The sequence below is a fragment of the Sphaeramia orbicularis genome, chromosome 21, assembly GCF_902148855.1.
Source record: "Sphaeramia orbicularis chromosome 21, fSphaOr1.1, whole genome shotgun sequence".
Taxonomy (NCBI): domain Eukaryota; kingdom Metazoa; phylum Chordata; class Actinopteri; order Kurtiformes; family Apogonidae; genus Sphaeramia; species Sphaeramia orbicularis.
In genome coordinates, this window is record NC_043977.1 from 2,870,336 (window position 1) to 2,887,411 (window position 17,076).

General features: G+C 37.0%; 1 protein-coding gene across 1 annotated transcript in view; it reads left to right on the forward strand.

Annotated features, from left to right (window-relative positions):
• The first annotated feature begins 312 nt into the window (after positions 1-312).
• ralba (v-ral simian leukemia viral oncogene homolog Ba (ras related)) overlaps positions 313-17,076 on the forward strand; it is a 44,544-nt gene continuing 27,780 nt past the window's right edge. The window contains exon 1 of the mRNA XM_030123983.1: positions 313-433. The gene's annotated coding sequence lies outside the window, so the exon portion shown is untranslated. The remainder of the gene's footprint in view (positions 434-17,076) is intronic.

A 17,076-nucleotide genomic window follows, 5' to 3' on the forward strand; every position in this document is an offset into this window, starting at 1 on the left:
GGGCTGAATATGGAACTGAACTAAAATGAGTTTGACAGCCCTGCTTTATTGTCATTGTGTGTGCAATGAAATTAGGAGGATTTAAAGGGAAAAGTGAGAAAAGGGGGGGATTTGTATCTTTGTCAGAAATCATCAAATCCACAATTTATTATTATTATTATTATTATTATTATTATTATTATTATTATTATTATTATTATTATTATATACTCTTTTTTTTTTTTTTTTTTTTTTTTTTAACTCTGTTGAGATCGAAGATGATTGGGTAGTGCGCCCTGTCGTCACTTCCGGTCATCTATAGTTTTACTTCCGGAGGGTGGGGTTTTTGTTCAGAGGAACGGTTTGCTTTTAGAGAACCAATGCCTCAATATGCCCTATTAATGCAGGCATCAAGATAGCATCAGCCGAGGGCACAAATACAGATCCTGCGTGGGTAAGTCTTCACACAATCCTTCCTTAAGTGAAATAAGTGAATATGTGCGAACTGTGACAGTAGAAAGTGTTGAAGTTAACAGTAACCTACCACACCTGTTTTAAAGAAGGAAGGACGAGCGGCCAGTGGAAACCGCTTAAAGCTAGCAACTGTTTGTTTTACTCCTCTAATAAATTAGGTTTAATAATAGTTTACTTATGTATTGTGGCTAACTCGTCTTGTATTTACGTCAAAAGCCCTTGTTGGTAGTCTAATCCCTGCTAGCGGCTGGTTCAGTTGTAGTTATGCTAGCTAACGTACCAGTCAGTGCTGGTCACTGAAGTGGAGGATATTAGCAGCGGTGCGTATGCGCTTAACCGACTTTCTTCTGTTTTCACCAAGTATTTAAGCTTCTCCTGACTGTACTTTGGTGTTAATAAGACGAGCGTTACTGTGCCGTGTTGTGTTTTTAACCAGGTTAACCGTATCTAGTTAAAAATCTGTGTTTACGAGCTTTTGTGTTGATGGTCAGCTGTCTTTACATACACACATACGGCTAGCTTATAATGTTAGCTTGTTTTTGGCTGTTTATTAGATATAAAGGTGATACTGAACGGGTTATATTTGTTTTGTTAGTTAGCTGTTTAAATTGACTTTTGTAATTTATCTACTGGTGTCCTGTTCTGTGGTGGAAAGTTCCCCTCCTGAGGATATGACACACCCAGGTTGGCTCATGTTTTTTCAGTTAACTGATGAGTTTTCACTGTCAGCAAAACAGACTGTGTCTAAGGAAGAGTCAGAGTACATCCTACCATTCTCCCACTACTTTTAAGAGATCTTATGCCAAGCAGTCAGTAGTCAGTCTTCCCAGATGAATTCATTAAGTTTTGATTTTAATTTTGATTTGACCAAAGTGTCAGGAAGTGGGTCTAGTCTGTTTGGGTTTCTTGTATGGGTTCGGTCTAAGCACAACTATACTATACACACCTATAATACACGACTATAATACACCAATGTTGAAATAGTAGAGAATAGTAAAACTTTAATATCCTTGAAGGAGATATTTGTCTTGCAGAGAGCATTTGATAGACATAACATTATGACAATCATAACAGTTACCATGTAGTATCAAAAACTTCCACTAACTGTACTTAAATGGTAAACTCAACTCACACATGCACTGACTTCCCAGTCAAACCCCCCCAACGACCCCCCAAACTACCTCTCAACCACCTACTGTACAATCAATATTTAGAACTTCTGTGCAATATCATATCATTCTGACCACAATACTGTGCAATTTTTAGTACTTTGTACTGTATATATAACTTATTTTAACTATTTTATCTCAGGATACATTAATTTTTTATTGAAATCTATCATTTTTTTTATTCAATGCGTATGTTTGCACTGAAAGGAGCTGCTTTTTAAATCTCATTGTACATGTGTATAGTGACAATAAAGACATTCTATTCTATTCTATTCTATTCTATTCTATTCTATTCTATTCTACTTAATACACAATTCACAGTCATTAAAGACGTCAGTCATCCAGTTGTTGCTTCACAATCACAGAAAGCAACTCCAGCAGAATAACATCTGATAAAACTACCTCCAGACAGGGTCACATTTGTTTAAAAACCCAATAACTAAATGAATATAGGCTTCAACACAAGGGAACACAAAACCTTTAGAGTAGAACAAACTCATGATTTAAATGATGCAGTGAATCAGAAAGGATCATTTGGATTCAGCACAGTCATGTTACAGTGGGCAGGGATGTAAAGTTTTAGTACCAGCTGGTTTGGTGGGGAAAAGGAGTGGTCTATATAGTGGGTAAATAAGGCTTATTCAGTGATGAGCCGTTACTGTTGTGTAAACAGATGGGTGTAACCTTACTTCTCTTATCAGAGCCTCATTTGTTTGGAGACAGGGTGAGGATAATGTGGGCAACTTATACTGCTGACTGATAATTAATGCAGAGTTGTGTTTTGGATCAGGGAAAGTGACAAATGTAATTTATAAGTGAGCTTCATTCGTGACAAAAGGTCAATAAAGCCTTGGCAAAACAACCTCTCAGTACCTAAACTACACTTCATAAAAAAGATAAGACCACTGTGACAGAAAAAGCACAAACCTAAAGGCAAAGTATGTAACGTTTTCCTTTAAAAAACACACTTCCTTCCTTCCTCCTCAGTCATCACTTGTGACCTTCAGTCAGTGTGTGTTGGTGTGTTTACCTTCAGAGATCCTGCCCTCTGCTCATACTTTCTATTTTTCCTCATTTTGCTTGTTGAGATATTTCCGGGCCTCGATCTTTGCGCAGTGACTGTGTATCTCCAGCCAGTATCAGCATTTTCAAGTGATGTTTGTTCAGACTAAATCTTGAAATGACTAGAAGACATTTGGTCAAACATATTATGTTAACAGTCAGTGCTGTAGTGGGTGGGAGGGATGTCAGTAAGAGCTGCATTTTAGACTGATTATAAATTATTCTCTCTGTCTATGAACATACCAGTAATTAGGGTAGCATATGTATTTATGTTCACTTTTCAGGTAGGTAGGTAGGTAGGTAGGTAGGTAGATAGATAGATAGACTTTATTTATCCCAAACTGGGAAATTCCAGTGTAGCAGCAGCATGACACACATTCAATAACAATATAAAACCACAGCAAAACTGAGTAAAGACAAATATAACACAAGAGCAAACACTATACACTGTACACTATAAATTAGAAGTATAGAAAGATCTGAGTAGAATCTGGATAATAACTGTAATGTGCTGAAATAGAACTGTAGGGTACAAAACAAGTTGAAAAACAATATAATATCATTAGCCTCATAGCATAATTGCCTAAGTAATATATGTGTGTGTATGTATATGTATATATATATATATATATATATAATTTTTTTTTTTTTGCCAAATTCTGATATCTGTGTAACTTCACTCTCTGATTCATTTTGCATCATTGGCTATTACATTAAAAAAAAAAAGACTTGGACAACTAGAAAAACACTCAGAGAGTGCAGACCTCCACCAAGGCAAATCAGTCACCCCCCATCACCACCAAAATTTAATGTTTTGTTCCTTGTGCCAGTATCAACATTTCCTGAAAATTTCATGAAAATCTGTCCTTAACTTTTTAAGTTATCTTGCTAACAAACAGACAGACAAACTGAGATGAAAACATAACCGCCGCCATTACACTTGGCGGTGGTAATTATCCTATGAGGCTAACGACGTACATGAACTTTGCATGCTAATCACAGCAGGCGACCTTTGGCAGCTCATGAGATCACGGTGTTGTTCAGTTTAGTTTATTCTGAAAAACATAAAATGCAATCATGTTATTTTCCAACCTGTGACTTGGGCTGTTTTGTTACTTTCCGTATCTGCAAATGTCATTGTGTTTTGGTCTTAATCTGTTGTAGTGTGTTAAGTTTATGAGTTAAGGCGTCCTGGGTCACAGACTGGGACTGTCAACGTCTGGAATGATGTTGTAAACAACCCGTGAGAACAATGCTGATACTAGCACATTCAGAACATGTTCAGGGAAACCACTTCATTCAACTGTTAGGATGGTTCCATTTCTATACCTCTGGCTGTTGAAAACTAATCCAGATGGGTTATTCTCATTTCAACCAACATTTTGATAGTCACTGGAAATTAAATATTTGACTCATCTATGTCAGTAAACACTCTGACTAGTGTTAACTAAGCAACTTTATGGCTTCTCAGTAAAAACACAACTGAACGTTGATTAAATCCTGAAGTTAGATGACATCATCAGTGGTTCAGTGTCCTGTGAGGCTGAACCACCTCTGAGAAGACCATCCAGATGTTTATCCCTGTAGCTCAGGCCACGGCTTTGTATTCACTCCGATTTTCTCTAATAGTAATGAGTGTGGTCTGCTTCCATTACCGCAACACGGCACAATATGCAACACTTTCCACAACACTCACTATCTGTCATTTTGGACTGAAAGTGGCTTTAAAAGGTTTTAAAGAGCTCCTTATCCTTTTAACATGAGACTGGCAAGTAGAGCTGCACAATATGTCGTTTGAACATCGTCATCACAATATACATGTTCGCAATAGTCACATCGCAGGTCCTGCAATGTAGGAGGTAAATGAACTCAATGTGTTCTCATCTCATTTCAACCTGGGTACCTGACACACACTGCGCACAGTGATCCACCAATCAGAATCATTCTTAATCAGTTTGCCGAAGCAGACCACGCCCCTGCACATGGAGTGAGAATAATGAGAAACAAACAAGAGAAAATCATGGTGCCAAAAACAAAAGCAACATCAGTTATCTGGAATTATTTCAGCTACAAGAAGGATGAAACTGAAACATGTGTTTTGTGTCAACAGTGTCTTCCACCTGTCGACACGAGAGGAAACAACTAATTTGTTTGACCATTTACGTTTGTACCACACAGTTATATCCTCCTGAGTATTTTTTCATATCGCAATATATATCGCAGGGTTAAAAGAAATCGCAGTGTCAGTTTTTTCCAGTATCATGCAGCCCTATTAGCAAATGACATAGTCTCAAAACGCTACTCAAGACATTTAGACAGACTCTAAATCTATGTTTTTCACTAAAATTTTGAGTTGAGGGCCAGAACCTGTGGGGACGCATGTCCTGTTCAGTAGTGTCTGTGTTTAAACTAAATAACTGATCTCCATGTTTAATACATGTATGAATAGGTCTCAGTAAGTACTTTCACATGACACATGGTACAACTGACAGAAAAAAAAATTTGGGGTGAAAATACTTAAATTTACATAATCATTTATGTGTTTTTTCCTACAAATGATACTGAAATGTTGTAATGGTTTCATAAAATAGAGTTCTTAAACAAAAAAAATGAGCCTATTTGAGAAATGATAGGTGAAACTTTAATTTTTGACACTGATGTTCACTTTCATCTGGTCCTTGAGTTTAGAGCAGTGGTTTTCAACCTTTTTTGGCTCGTGACCCCATTTTAACATCACAAATTTCTGGTGACCCTAGAACTGAGACAATTTTTGCTAAAATTAATTTGTTTTTGATCATGTCAAATATTTTAATGTGCGCTGTTCTTATATTTATTTTTATTTTATTGTATTTCTAATCAAATCTTAATGTATTTTAATATTGTATTTTTTTTCAATCAATGTGAAGCACTTTGGGCTACAATTTCTGTATGAAAGGTGCTATACAAATAAAGTTTATTATTATTATTATTATTATTATTATTATTATTATTATGTTATAGTTTGCTATACTATGTTGCAAACAAATGTTAATTTTAGAGGACATTTAGTCTGTATAATATATGTTGTTTTGGACAGAGGCAGTAAATCCAGGTGTAGATTACTGCACAAAGGGAGAATTGGATTTTCCTTGGTCAGGATCTGTCCAGTCAGTCCAGCTGTGATTTACAAGGAGGACAATTAACTGAATAAACAAGAACTGAAATTATGAATTATGAAAGAGCTGCAGCATCTGAAACTGACCACAATGAACATTTGAAGCTGAAACTGAAGCACTGTGGTACTGTTTATGTCAGAGATTGTCATGCCTTTTATGGATTGGATTGTCCTCTGTCAAGTCACCATAGATTTTTTTATTAGTAAGTTTTTCTTAATTTTTAATCAATTACTAGAAATTTCAGGCAACCCCCATTTGAATTCCTGGTGACCCCACGTTCGGTCCCGACCCCAAGGTTGAAAAACACTGGTTTAGAGTGAACACTTTAAGAGAGACTTTAAATCTGCAAAAACAGGCCTTTTATTCATATGAATGAAGCTCCGAGGTTCCTTTGCAGAGCAGAATGTTCCCACAGTGCAACATTACGGTGTGTTTGAAGACCTTGCATTCAGAAAATCAAAACACACACTAACCTTACCTCCTGTTACATAATGTCAACGGTGTATGTTTACTGTGCACCTTGACATCGGCATAGAACATAATGACAATAATCCAAAATATTTGGAGAGCTCCTAATTATCCTCTCATTTCAGTATCATTCCAGTCCTAATTGAGAGTGCAACATGAGGCATACTAGTCCTAGGATTGGAAGTTTTTGCATTTCATAAATAATATGTAAAATGAAGGTGTTTTTTTTTTTTTTTTGCTGGAGTCTTTAAGGAACAAGCATGTTTCATTATGTCTAGAGCAGATGATTTGTAAACCGGAGCATCTCTGTAGAACCACAATGCCTCATTTCTAATAGTATGTTGGTACATTTTACATTGATCAAAAAACTGCAGCGCCTGCAATTTGGATATTGCACTTGACCACTTTGAGATTTCAATAATACTTTAATGAATAGTTCAGCCTCAACTGCAACGAAAACTCAAATGACTGATGCGAGCGCTTTCCTCAGGTCTGATCCAATTTATCTTAGCATTATTAGACCCTGTGAAGTCTGTTTACTGGTTTAGATGCTGTAGATTCCCTCATCTTTCTGTCAGACTGCACTGCCTCCACTGTATTTCATGTCTGGAGCGGAGCTGAAACAACGCATCCCTGTGCATTGTTTCGACATGTGAGTAATAGCACCGGAGTCAGAAATCCATCTGCTAATGATGTTGGCAGTTGAAGCGGAGGGTAATCAGAGAAAGACCCGTGTAAGGCTTTTTTTTTAAACTGGTCTCAGAATGTGAGTGATTATAGGCCAGAGATAGTAATGTACGTAAGCGCACACAAAGCTGTCGTCGCCTGTCGTCTTTGTTTTGGCGTGGAGGGTTATTGATATATGGATGTGTTTGATTTGTCTCCATCAGGCCGTTACTAAATGAATGTGTTTGAGGAGCTCCAGTCTACAGTTGTTGACCGTAGAACCACTAATGTCTGAACAGTAAAACACCCACAGGACATTATATGAACTCTTAATCTTAATCATAATTGTTGTTGTTGTTTTTTGTTGTTGTGTTTTTTAAAATTTTTAAAAATTTTTTTGGTATTTAATAAGTCTGTAGGTTTGTTGTATATAGGGATGTAACGATTACCGGTATAATGATAAACCGTGGTAAAATTGCAGGCGGTTAGTATTACCGTTTAAATTCTAATTATCATGATAGCCATGTTTGATTACCGCACTTTTAGAGGGAAAACCCTATGTAAAGATCTACTTTTATGTCAAATATTTAAGTATAGTTCTAATTTATTGCAATTTTGATTTTCTATACCTAATATTTGGAACCAATATTCACTTTTAAAGTCTTTGAAAAGGTTTGTTAAGCATCTGTGTGCTATTTATGCAATAAATTATATACATTTTTCAAATCAGATTTTTTGTTTTGTTTTGTTTTTTTGTTCTTTTATGTTTTGATAGTAGGTTAAGGTGAAAAAATAATAGACAGATGATATAGATGAAGTTGTGTTGAAAAAAAGACCCCAAACATGGGTATAGTAAACATTTGTTTCTATAGTATATAAAGGCAAAATCAAAAGGACTGAAAAACAGACAAAATAGGCTCAGACCACTAAGGGTTAATATTTGAATGTTTCTGCAACAAAAGGTACATTGTGCCAATTATTTCATTTATTTATTTCAAAATACTACTTGTTTAAATTATTTCAGTGTGTGTATTAGTACTTTTTGAATATTTTGAGCACAGTTTCAACAATACCATGATAATAATGATAACTGTGATAATTTTGGTCACAATAACTGTGATATGAAATTTTCATATCGTTAAATCCCTAGTTGTATAATTAGTTTTTTTGTACTGTGTCTTTGTGGTTCCTTATGTCTAAGTACATTTTCATTAAGGATGTAAGAAAATATATGTCCTGCAATATATTGTGATATTTCATTTCACAATACTGTACCGATATTAAAAAGTACTGTATCGATATTTTTAGGTATTTATTCAAATGTAGATATTGTGGAGGTTCGTTTTTGTTTTTTTTTTTGTTTTTCTTTTTTGTTTATAATTTATTTATTATTATTTAACACTCTTTTATTAAATAATATTAGTTCCTTTGTTGGGATTGAACTAAAATACTGTTATAACATTAGTTCTGAACTAATAGAATCTGAACATTTGAACAGGATCTGAAACTAATGTCTGTAAAACTGAATTTCAGTTTGAACACAGGAACATTTTGTGATATAACATTAGATAAAAAGAAACAAACAAAAAATTGTCTTTTTAACAGTATCATGATATATCGTGATATATCGTATCGTGATCCTAGTATTGGGATTTGTATCATATTGCCAGATTTTTGCTGATACACAGCCCTAATGTTTATGTAAATGTATAATTTAAAATGGGAAAAAAAAAACCTCTGCAGGACTGTCTCATATTTGTTCTTCTGGTCATAAAGCAGATCCTGGGACAAAAAAATACAAATTTCGGTGCACTTTCCATGATAATACGGATAGAAAACCCAAATCGAAACTGCAAAATCACCCATAATTATCACAGTATGATTTTCTTGACCAGTTCGTGCAGCCCTAATCCCATCCTCAAACATCTCAGATAAACATGCTTTGAGACCAGCGGGTGCACCGTCACAAGTCATTTTTAATTTGCAAATCCTCACAGTCTTTTGGTAAAACTAAAGTCTGTGCCTTTGCAATAATATAATAACACATTCTGTATTAATACTCACAGTTACTAATTCCTTCTCTTCTTTGCTCAGTCCTCAGCCCTCCCAGAGTCCTCACAAAGACCTCTTACTTTAATGTTATTGGTAAAACCTGTGCTTTTCCCTCTGGCACACTGAAGTGTCGGCTGTAAAAACACCCTATATTTTACTTCTCTACAGCAGTTTGACATATGGGCACATACGTAGATGTCACCACAATGTGTAATTTTCCAATTATGAAGAGCAGTCAGGTTTCCTGTGAGGAAGAGGAACATGTTATGCAAACGTTTGCTGCAGAACCTGGTGATAATTGAGCTTTTTGGATGTAAATATCCTTTCACCTCCTTCAGACGCCTGTTTACCTCAGACAGGCTGTGTTTGGAGCTAATGTGCAGCTCTCAAAATGTAGATTCACCTCAAGAACCGTGATGTGTTTAGATGGAAAATAATAATATATGGAAAAGATTGAAGTGCTTCTTAACTTTCATTTATAATATTTTCACATCCTGTCAGGGTGATGCTCACCTGCTTGTTGCTATGTTTGTCTGATATTAGTTTTTAGTCCAACGGCCTGAGGGATCTGATGGACTAATGCAGTGTTTTTCAACCTTGGGGTCAGGACCCCATGTGGGGTCGCCTGGAATTCAAATGGGGTCGCCTGAAAATTCTAGTAATTAAATTTTAAATTTTTTTTTTAAAGAAAAAAAAAACAACAACAACAACAACGTACAAATAAAAACAAAATATATGGTGAGTTGAGAGAGACAATCACAATATATAAAAGACATGACAAACTCTGAAGCTGAAACTGAAGCACTATGGTTCTGTTTGTCTTTCAAATGTTCATTGTGGCCAGATTAAGATGATGCAGCTCTTTCCTAATTCACACTTTGAGTTGTTGTTTGTTCAGTATTAATTTGCAGCCTTGTAAATACAAGCTCAACTGACTGTACATATCCAAGGAAAATAAAATTCTCCCTTTGTGCAGTAATCTACACCTGGATTACTTTCTCTGTCCATAATATATACATTATATAGACTAAATGTCGTCTAAAATTAATATTTATTTGCAACATAGTAAACTGTTGCATGATCAGACACAAATTAATTTTAGCAAAAGAAATGTCTCTGTTTTGAATGTCTGGGGTTGCTAGAAATTTGTGATGTTAAAAGGGGGTCATGAGCCAAAAAAGGTTGGGAACCACTGGACTAATGGTATCAGCTGTCATCTGTCCGTCCATAACAATTTTTCAAGAATCTTCTTCTCTGAAACAGTCAGTCAGAATGATTGGAGATTTGTTGTGGAACAGCTTTGGGGTAAGGTCTACCAAGTTTGTTCAAAGAATTGGGAAATATTGATTTCAGAATGTTTTTTATGCATTTTTGAAACTGCAAAAATCCCCATTGGTTTATAATGGGACACATTTCAAAGTGTTATAACTTGAATAACAGGTGATATTGATATAATTACTATTAGCAATTAGAGGTGTAAGAAAATGTCGGTTCTGCAATATATATCGCAATATTTCATTTCACAATACTGTATCAATATCAAACAGTACTGTATCAATATTTTTAGGTATTTATTCAAATGCAGATATTGCGGAGGCTCATTTTTGTTTTTCTTTTTTGTTTATATTTTATTTATTATTATTGAACACTCTTTTATTAAATAATGCTAGTTCCTTTGTTGGGATTGAACTAAAATACTGTTCTGATGTTAGTTCTGAACTAATAGAATCTGAACATTTGAACAGGATCTGAAACTGGAATGTCTGTAAAACAGAATTCAGTTTAAACACAGGAACATTTTGTGATAGAACATTAGATCCTGTTGGGATCAAATAAAAATGTATGTATCTATTTTTGTAAGATTTTGGGTGTAATTCAATTCTTCAAGGAAGTAATCCTTTAAAAAAAGAAAGAAACAAAAAATGGCCTTTTTAACAGTATCATGATGTATCGTATTGTGATCCTAGTATTGTGATTTGTATCGTATCGCCAGATTCTTGCCAATACACAGCCTTATTGGCATAGATAGGAAGTCACATGGCTTTCATTTGGTGCCATGCAGGTTATTATCATAACGAAAACTAAACGAAATGACGAAAAACTTAAATTGTAAAACAATTTTCGTTAACTGAAATAATAAAAAACTAGAATTAAAGAAAAAAAGGTAACTAACTGAAAACTGTATTGCGTGTTTACAAAACTAAACCTTTTAAAAAGTTATGGGTAAAATTCCCTTCGTTTTCATCTTTTGTCAATGTCGGATTGATACTAAATTGATTTATTCCTCAAGCAATTTTAGCTGCTGCACCGTTAATGGTCCGCCATTTGTGTTCACTTGTGGTTTCCAGTCGCTTCTTGTCCCCACTCTACCTGGAAACATGGGACTAAGTTGGGAGAAGCAGCAGAGTCCTGTCTGGGATTTATTTGAATACGACGACAGAGAAGAAGAGAAAAGATATAGAGAAACTAAACTAAGCAATTTAGAAAATAACGAAAACTACAAAGAGTAGCAAACCTGCTCTAAAAACTAATTAAAACTAACTGAATTAGAGAAAAAAAGTCAAAATTAAATAAAACTAAACTAGAATGAAAAATCCAAAACTTATAACCTAGGTGCCATGACCTTTGACCTGGAGTGATCATGAAAGGTCAAGGACTGTCAGTGAATGTCTGTAAATCTGCCGTTGGACTACAGGAGCCTCAGTTCTAGTTTTACATGATGTGTTTGCTGATCAGAGGAAGTGTCAGAGCTGAGTGTGGAACAGCCTCTCATCACACACACTGTTTTTTCCTCCACTCGTCTCAGCCTCGTTGCCTGCCTCTCATCCAACTGACACACTCGTCCTCTGTGTTCACCGTGTCCTTTTCACAGAAGAGCCTGTGTTTTATGGAGATGGAGGAGTGAGAGCGCTGGGCTGAGCCAAGAAACCCTTAGACTGATGAGGGGAGGGACAGCCCCCCCCTCCCTCTGTGGCAGTTCTATGGTTTATCTATCTATCTATCTATCTATCTATCTATCTATCTATCTATCTATCTATCTTACTAATCTAGCTATCTATCTATCTATCTATCCTACGGTCTATCGTTCTATCGTTCTATCGTTCTATCGTCGTTCTATCTATCGTTCTATCTATCGTTCTATCGTCGTTCTATCGTTCGTTCTATCGTTCGTTCTATCGTCGTTCTATCTATCGTTCTATCTATCGTTCTATCGTTCTATCGTTCTATCTATCGTTCTATCTATCGTCTATTCTATCTATCGTTCATCTATCGTTCATTCTATCTATCTATCTATCTATCTATCTATCTATCTATCTATCTACTATCTATATCTATCTCTCGTTCTATCTATCGTTCTATCTATCGTTCTATCTCTATCGTTCTATCTATCTATCTATCTATCTATCTATCTATCTATCTATCTATCGTCTATCTATCTATCTTCTATCGTTCTATCGTTCTATCGTTATCTATCGTTCTATCGCTCTATCTATCATTCTATCTATTGTTCTATCGTTCTATCTATCATTCTATCATTCTATGTATCGTTCTATCTATCTATCGTTCTATCATTCTATCTATCATTCTATCGTTCTATCTATCTCTGAAAAAGAAACTAAAAACTCAAACTTGATCTGGAAAATGGTCAAACAATGTCCATAAGGTTCCATCTTTAATGCACATTTGTATATTTGATGTTTACATGTTAATATTTGAATGTTTCTGCAACAGAAAGTACATTGTGCCTTTTATTTTATTTTATTTTATTATTATTTTTTTCAAAATACAACTTGGTTTAATTATTTCAGAGTGTGTATAAGTACTTTTGGAACATTTTGAGCACAATTTCAACAATACCACGATAATAATGACAACCGTGATAATTTTGGCCACAATAACTGATTTGAAGTTTTCATATCGTTACATCCCTACTTGTGGGCAATAGTGTTAACCATAAGAGTGCCACAGACTAGACATCTGTGTGTGGAATGTAACTAGTCCTGCTGGTTTGTAACTAGTGTGCAGTGGGTTTGAATGAAGTGTTGGAGCAGTGAATGCAGGATGTGAGACTGTGAGACTGCTCTGTGTTTGCTGCTGAATCAGTCCGGTGGAATGCAACGGTGATGGCACTGACACGAGTGTCTGGACCAGATGATCAGAGTCAGCTGTAGGGAGGCGTCTCCATCACTGCTAAGCTTTTGCTCCGTCCTGTTATAAACGATGACTTTTTTTCTCCGTATACGCTGCATAATGAGGAGATGGCATTTCCATTTCTTCCTCACCTTGAAGATAAGGGAGACAAATTAGAGTGGAAGTATTGTAAAAATGCAGTTCACTTAATGTGCTAAAGCAGGGAGGGTTTTAACACAGAGGATTTACTCCCCTCTGCCCAGTTTTATCAAAGGCCCCTCTGTGCACACCCATGGAAGGGCTTGTTAGTATGCACTGGTGGCTCCTCTATGAACATGTCTTCATTGCTGCCGTTAACAGTCTTTTTCGGGGTGTAATTCAGTCGCTGATCGTCCTGGGCAGTGGCTGTTATAACTCCTGTATTATGTCTAAACACATTTCTGTAAAAATGGTGAACTGCTGCCAGTAGCTCTGTAATAAACAGAAGTTAGGATGTAAAACTGCAGCCGTAGTTGCCTTTTTATTGCGTGCACCGCGTGACCGAGGCAGCTCATCCAGCTTACATTGTTTCAACGGTGTGACTTCAGTTCAACGGTCCACGAGTCAATGTCTCGTCAACATTTTCTGTACTCGTGAAGATTTTCTGTCGAGCTTCAGTTGCAAAGAGGAGTGTAACTGTATTCCTCTGGATTTCTGCCACAATTTTCTCCCACTCAAATGAAATCATATCCTGTAATTTCTGCTGGATATTAGCATCAGCGCGGCGTTGCCAGTGAAGCTACGCCCACACTGGGGCACCTCGGAGTGTTTCTGAATAACAATCAGAACATGATGAGAGAAACAGCCGCGCTCATGTAATCTCCTTCTCAGACCGTTGGAATTTGGAAAGTTCGGTACTGGGCCAGAAAAGCCCCTGTGTTCTCAATCAGACCAGAGGAGGAAACCCCCCTCAACCTTTGTGACCCCCTCCACCCCCTCTTCCATGTGAGGAAAGGCAGAGTCATCATGTTCTTTATGCAGGAAGTTTGACTGCTTACATCACTAGTTTCAGTGTGATTAAGTTATCATGGTTTTATTGGTATGTGGTAAATACAGTAGCTTTAAAGAGATGACAGACATAAAGTAAAACCACAGTTTGTAGCTGTTCAATAGAACTTGTGCCAATGTGAGTAAGGGTTTATAGACACATGACATGAGGTCATACTCTGATGCAGGGCTGGGTGACCTGGGCTACAGGTCATGTGCCAATCTGTGGTGGTAGAATCACAGTCCCTGATCTGAGTCATAATTTTCTCACCTCTGACAGAAAGTAGGTGAGTTAAAACCAAACTATCTGGTTGTTAAGTCTGAGGTCATCGAGCTGGTAAATAATCTTAGGGTTATAATTATATATACAGCATATAATAGGGTTAAAATAGAACAGAATAGTTACAGTTACAGTAGAACAGAACTAAATGAGCCTAGTTAAGTGGTTCTCAACTAGGGCTGCACAGTTAATCGTTGATAGATCGCGATTGCGATTCACACATGAGTGCGATCTCATTTCTAAACACGGACGATTCTTAAGCATTTTATTTCACGGCTGCATTACAAACAAATGCCCACAAACGCAGAACCCCCACCGCCTCTTCCCTCAAGCGTCTTTAGAACACGTGAGCCTGCTGCTGTCGGCTGTAGTTGAGTGAAGAAAGAGTGAATGACAGGAGGAACGTCTGCGGTAAAGAGAGTGAAATAGATGAAAACCCCAGTGGTGGTGGTGAGTCACCCACCTGAACTCCTGCCCAGTTAAGGCTCACATTCATCGGTGTTCATCTCATGTCTTTTCTGTTGTCCAGATCCAAGTGTGTTTTCATTTTCACTTCTCTGACTTCTGCTGCTGTTCTTCTTCTCCTTTTCTTTTCTTTGCTGGTGAGGATAACTCAGCCTTTAACCAAGAATCAAAAGTCTCGCCCTCTCCAAAAATGTTATGTTAAAAATATTCCATTGTGCTGCTGGGAAGTTTCTTTGTGCTACAAACTTTCACAGATCAGCTGATGTCGCTTAGCAACCGGGACCACAAGTGCAGGGAAAAGGTAAATGAACATAAAGTTTCACTTTCACTTCTGCGGGGGCATGGACTGCACTGCCATGTACCCCCATTGTATAAATAGGATGGAAACTGACATGTGGCGGGTAACCGACCGAAACCGCACGCACGAAGAATCGTGATTCACATTTTTGTCAGAATCGTGCAGCCCTATTCTCAACCTTAATCAAACCTTACACTCAACCAAAACAAATGCCCTGTAGTCCATCATAAACCTACTGCTGCCCCCCCCCACCCCCCCAACCATCACATTTTGGGGGGGGGCGCACTCTGTAGGTAATGGTCCCCCTTACCTTATTATATCCTCCTTGTTGTGTCCCACCCCCCCCTCCGAAAGAATTGTCGAGTACAGGGGGTCTGATGGAGCTATACATAGGGCCCCCTCACATCTGGGGGGGGGGGGGGGGGGGGGGGGGCACTCAATAGGAGCCATGATGTACCTTAATTTGGGGGGCACACGGACATTCGTCCTTGACATAACATGCTGCTTGGTATTGATACCTATACAGAGTAACACCCCCCCATTTCAGTCTTAGTGCCCCCCTCTCAGCTTTCTCCTTCCAAACACCCCCCGACAGTGGCCTGACACTGTTCTAGTTCTGAGTTTCCATAATCAGTATAAGAATCATGGTTTTTTGGCGTCTTAAATACACTTAAAGCTACTGGTTCTTCAAATGTTTCATGCATCGACATAAAAGATTATTTTATTTGATCTTCTCATGAACTGGACAGAATAGATAAAGGAATGAAAAACAGAAAAGTCTGAGTCTGTATCAGGGGAATTCTTTAAGATTTGGTTTGATAGATTCAGTAGGAACTGATGTTTGTCAGTTTAATGTGTTAATGTTGTTTAGCACCAACCTTTTCTCCTTGGTTTAACATTTGTAACTTGTCTCACCTGTTTCATCCACTTCCTCTGCCCTTTATCAACACATGTCCAGTGGTAGAATGACAACTGCATGTGTTTCTGGACTCAGAGTCGCAGAACTACACCAGATGTGGACCTAAAGGGTGGAGTGATGTGACTGCTGAACAACCGGATACAAAGTTTTCCTCCGTCTCTGGAGGATTAGGCTGTGGTTTTGTTATTTGACTAAAAATTCCAAACCAAATTTACTCATTGATTAAATTAGCGCCTGTTTTCCAAACTGTGTTCCCTACGTCTGTGACAGCTCGAGTGTTTCACTAATTAAATGGACTGTGGTGGACTAATTTGTCACTGGAGTTTTACAATTAACCACCAGTAGCTGTAATACTTACTGTAATTCTTCATTGTGTGAAGTCGTCATTATTTCTTCAGCAGCTACACAACATCGCATTATACAAACTCTGCAGGTTAAAGCGGATTAATTGAACACTTTTACCGCTGACAGATGCTGAAGAGTCACTGAAGTGGACTAGCCTAGCAACATTAACACTATGAACAACCCATAATGCTGTGCTGTTTTTTTTTTTGACTACAGTAATTAGACTGGCCCATTTCAGTTTGGAATGAAAATCAGAACATATGACTATTCATGTTTGTCAGATTAGACAACTATACGGGTGTAAGAAAATATCGGTTCTGCAATATATTGTGATATTTCATTTCACAATACTGTATTGATATTTTTAGGTATTTATTCAAACGCAGATATTGTGGAGGTTCACGTTTGTTTTTCTTTTTTGTTTAGATTTTATTTATCATTATTTAACACTCTTTTATTAAATAATGTTAGCTCCTTTGTTGGGATTGAACTCAAATCCTGTTCTGATGTTAGTTGTGAACTAATAGAATCTGAACATTTGAACAGGATCTGAAACTGGAATGTCTGTAAAACAGAATTTCAGTTAA